At 36.4% G+C, this 4,682-nt stretch overlaps 1 pseudogene; it reads right to left on the bottom strand.

Moving 5' to 3' along the window:
- Positions 1-1,286: 1,286 nt before the first annotated feature.
- LOC123626361 lies at positions 1,287-2,219 on the bottom strand (annotated as a pseudogene).
- Between the last annotated feature and the right edge of the window lie 2,463 nt (positions 2,220-4,682).

Here is a 4,682-nt window from a genome sequence, read left to right as displayed (position 1 = left end):
CGGGACTTGCACAAAGTGACTCCGAACCACCAACATGGCCTTCTTCCTCTGACAGCCTGTCTTCTTGACCACATTTTACAGGGCCAATGAAGACATGCCAGTAACTGCCCCATGCATAACTTGGCATTAGAGCACCAGGTCTGTTTGATGGAGGTGGCAGGCACTATTTTATACGCAACTAAAAGGCCCATTTTAAAAACTGTCAATTGGAGATAAAAATCAAGGGCACAACATATTCACAACTGAGTTTTGAGCAATCTGGCAACCCAAATAATGTTTTCAGATACCAAAGGCGATTGTATCCATGTTGCCTAGCCATGAACACATTTCATACATTGATTCAAATCCCTTTACTCAATCCACATAGCCCTGAGGTCATCCTGCAAAGTGCGTATCAAAAAATACAAAGTTAGGGTGACAAAGTTTGATAATGATGCTATACAAGTCAAACTTGGAAGATCATAGAAAGTACATCTATTCTGAGAGAAAAGCATCAAATCATTTGTGTACACATTTAGTTTTATTGTAACAAAACAACTTGTACATTTTTAATGTTTAAAACTTAGCATCATCTTTCTTTTCCGGTGAAACAAAAAGAAAATTTAAAAATAAACAGGAACAAAATTACAATAGAGAATGTCAATTCCAAATAAGATCCTACAGGTTCTGCTGATTCTCCCATCAAGTGGCAGGGCTCAAGTCATCATTAGGAGAGAACTTATTTTAAAAGTGTCATCTTAAACTGCAAGGATGCCCATTAAACATCACAATTAAACATGCCAAGGGAGAAGCCATGTTGTCAAAATGCCCACTTAACCCACCCAAACATCTCAAACCCACCCTTTGCTGACCTTCTATAACCCCATTTTTTTAAGTTTTTTTTTCCTTTTTTTAAACAAAAGAAAGTAGACAGATACATGTTGGTAAATGATAACTGTCCATATTCACATAGAGACACAATGTACTCTCTGAGCGCAATATACAGAGAAGGGAGGAAAAAAGCTAGACTTCTGTGCACTACAACACAGGGGCCTAGCACCCTCCAGCTTCCGGCAGAGCGAAGGGAGCAGGTTTTTCTTTTTTCCCACAGAGCTCGGTGGTGTTGATCCATACAGTTTTTGTTGAGACAAAAAGGGATAAAAACGAATTTGGAACAGAAAGGGGTAGAGATCCTTTTCCTATTATATTCTGCAAGGTATTTCCCCCCAAAATAAGTTGAGAACCATGGTGTAGAGAAAAGAGACCTCAAGAACAGGACCACTGAGCATAAGAGGAAAAAAAAAAGACTGCAACTTGCTCCCAGGGACTGGAGAAAATTTTAAAAAAGGAAGGTTGGAATCCATCAGTGTTCTGTTAGTCATCTTCTCCTTCATCCTTCTCTCCTTCCTCCCCTTCATCATTGTCTTCATCTTCTTCACCTTCATCCTCATCCCCTTCCTCATCAATATCTTCCAAACCTTCTTCTTCCTCGTCTTCTTCTCCTTCCCCCTCTTCATCATTCATATGGGGAACCGAGTAGTACTGTAATGGATTTGGCCAAATATCATCTTTGATGACCCCTCCAAATTCATCTGCACCTGCATCAGAATGGTCAGTAAAGCAGGTAAAGAAGCTCTCTGGTTCCTCATGCTGCCTCTTCCTGCTGGCTTTATTCTGCATTTGACTGGAACATTTCATCAAGTCCTTTCCAGATTTCCATTTGATTTCAGTGGATTTTGAAGATGAATCACCACTGTCATTCCGATGAAATTCTTTGAAGAAAACTTAATTTTCAAAGTAAGGATTTTCATCAAAATAAAAATCTATTCTGTAACCTGATTTAATATCTTCAAATTCTGTCACTTCAACTCTGGTGAAATAATGCAGTGCCTCTTCATCTTCCTCCCCTAGCAGTGAGGACACTTGTGGATGGTTGACCAATGTTGTTACCCAAAAATTTGGGATTTTGGTGATCAATTCTGACCTCTTCTGAAAAAAATGGTTGGCAGAGTTTGTTATATTTCTGTTCTACTTTCAAAGTCTCCTCACTGGCTTGTTCTTTAAGTGTGTCTATTTCATTTTGTACTTCATCAGTATGTTCAATTGCTTGCTGCTTGCTGCTCTTTTTCTTTCTTCTTCGGCAAGCCCGGAGAGGCCGAGGTGTCCTTTGGCCTCGGGGCAGTAGGCAGTCTTGGTTTCTCCTTCTGAGGTGGGAGTGGAGACTGGCGTTTGGGGGCCATGCTGCCAGGAAACGTGGAGAACCAAACCACGGTATGCCTGCTGGGCTGGGAGAAGCTCAGAAAATTGATGTTAATGTTTTTAATGTAAATATTTATTGGTTATTACCACAAATATTATAGCATAGAGAAAGAAGCTAAAATGCTTATAAATATTTGGAAATATTAATGTTTATCTATTATAAAATATAAAATAATTATAGTATATTTAGAAGAGAGAATGAATAGAACAATGTATCCAAGACCTTTAAATGCTTCCCTTGTAAGGATCTACTATAAATGCAAACACAGTAAAATCATTCTCTTACTTCTTGGCTAACATTCTTAAGGATTTGCTTAATTTTAGTAGATGCCAATTATGCAACACTGGTTATTTCTCCAAAATACAGTGTGAATCAAAGGAAGGGTAGGAGACAAAATAAGTATATCCCTGCTTCTCCCTGGAAAACAAGAAAGCAGTTATGAGCCAGTGCTGGTTAACAGTTATACACACAGGCTTTAGACACATACCATCTGGGTTTTAATTTCTCTTGTTATGGTTACTGTAATTTACCAAGAACACCTTTGTTTTCCCATCTGTCTTTAAGGTAAAATGTTTTAAGTCTAAAATAATAAGTACATAATTGAAGGTGCCAGTTATTTTTAATGACAGATTTTGCTGATGGATGGTATATGTTGTAGTGTATGTTGTAGTTTTCATGATGTATTCTGAGTTATCCATGTCATCTAAAGAGTACTGGCAAAAGAAACACTACAGATTCAAAACATAATGGATATATGCACTTACCTATTACTTATGCAAAGATAATTTTTCATAAGAACTTCTATTTAGAAATAACTAAGATCACTCAGGGCAAAGGGAGAGAGAATAATGCTCACATGTAATATATAATTCTATTCCCCTATGTAATCCAAAGTGTGGTGTAAGCGCTCTAGCAATCCCAGTACAACTGAGAAAGCACAGAGTTGACTAATATTAACTATGGGGCACCTCAGGAAACTGAGTTGTGCCTATGTCAGCTCTTAATTAGTGCAGTTCCATACTGAGAAGGAGATTTAAAAACAATGGGACATCATTAGTGGACATTCATAGTACAGTATTTTGCCAACCTACCAAATGTCTGTTTATGAGCCATCCACAGGATCTCACTAAACAAGATAGCAATTTCTAAGTTCCTTTGGTAGTCTGTGAAGTAAGACTTTGGGCACAAGGATGAAGTTATAAAAGGAAGAGAAGGGAAAAATACACATACCTCCCTACAGATGGATCCCTGTTTGTTGGTGAGTTGTCATGGAGTAGTGCAGTCAAAGTCAAGGTTAAGTCACTTGCGAACCCTTCCCTGGAATTAGCAATTGGAAGAATTCTGACAATCTTGGTTAAAAAGGTAAGTACTTTAATATACCCAACTCTGTGATTTGGAATGATTTTATATCTTCTAGGAGATGATTTAAAGCCAATGATATAAGAATCAAAGAGGAGGAGGCCAAAAGCAACTTCCAGAAGTTGTGTAATGGCGATAGCTACAATCACCCTTTTAAATTATATGTTATTCAATTTGTTAACTGCCAATTTTAACTCCATCGATAAAGAATAAAGTGTTTACTTTGCAATGGGGCCTGCAGATATGCTTGTATAATAAAAGGAGATAGAGAGACAGTTTCTATATGCATATGCTGCTTATTTATGTGAACAAGGTATGCCTTTTCTATTTGGTGGTTGGTGCAGAAATATTATGTTGTAATAAAGTTAAATGTGAAATTGCGATGGCAACTTCACTGGATAAAAATGGAAGCCACATTGACTAGTATGATAAATATTCCTTCTGAAATATGCATAGTGTTCACATCAGAGTCTGTCCTTACCTGTTTCCTTTTTTATGTTTTGACTCTTAGTAAGGAGATTAATTGTAAATAATATAATAACTGTTACTCTTAAGGATTTTTGTTATTCATTGTGTGCATGGCTATATAGAAATGGAATACTTTCTAAAAGGAAAACTAACAAAAGAAAAAGAAGTATTTATATAAAAATAAATAATACTGTTCAGTTTTCGAGAGACAATATTTTCTTCTTAGAGTTCTGTGGTGCATAGTGTCTAGCTATTGGATAATTTCTTACTTCACAGAGAGAAACAAAGTATGTAATCGGAATAATTAATCTTAAAGCCTGTTAATGTGTGTGTGTGTGTGTGTGTGTGAGAGAGAGAGAGAGAGAGAGCTGAAGGTGCTTTTAAATCATATCAAATCTCTGGATAATTAATGGACTCCAATTTTATTTATCTATGTAGACAAATATATTGAATATGAATAAGTACAATTGATAATTTAATAAATCATTAGATGGCATTCTAGAAATCTCTTGTTTTTATATATTCAGTTTTTCCCTCTATAATTTTTTTCTATTTGAAGATTCTGTATTTAGATATTAACTGACCCCTAATCAGCATGGCTCTTAAATACTATTTC

The sequence above is a fragment of the Lemur catta genome, chromosome 22, assembly GCF_020740605.2.
Source record: "Lemur catta isolate mLemCat1 chromosome 22, mLemCat1.pri, whole genome shotgun sequence".
Taxonomy (NCBI): Eukaryota; Metazoa; Chordata; class Mammalia; order Primates; family Lemuridae; genus Lemur; species Lemur catta.
The sequence above is the reverse complement of the archived record's forward strand: the minus strand, read 5'-3'. Positions and strand labels throughout refer to the sequence as shown.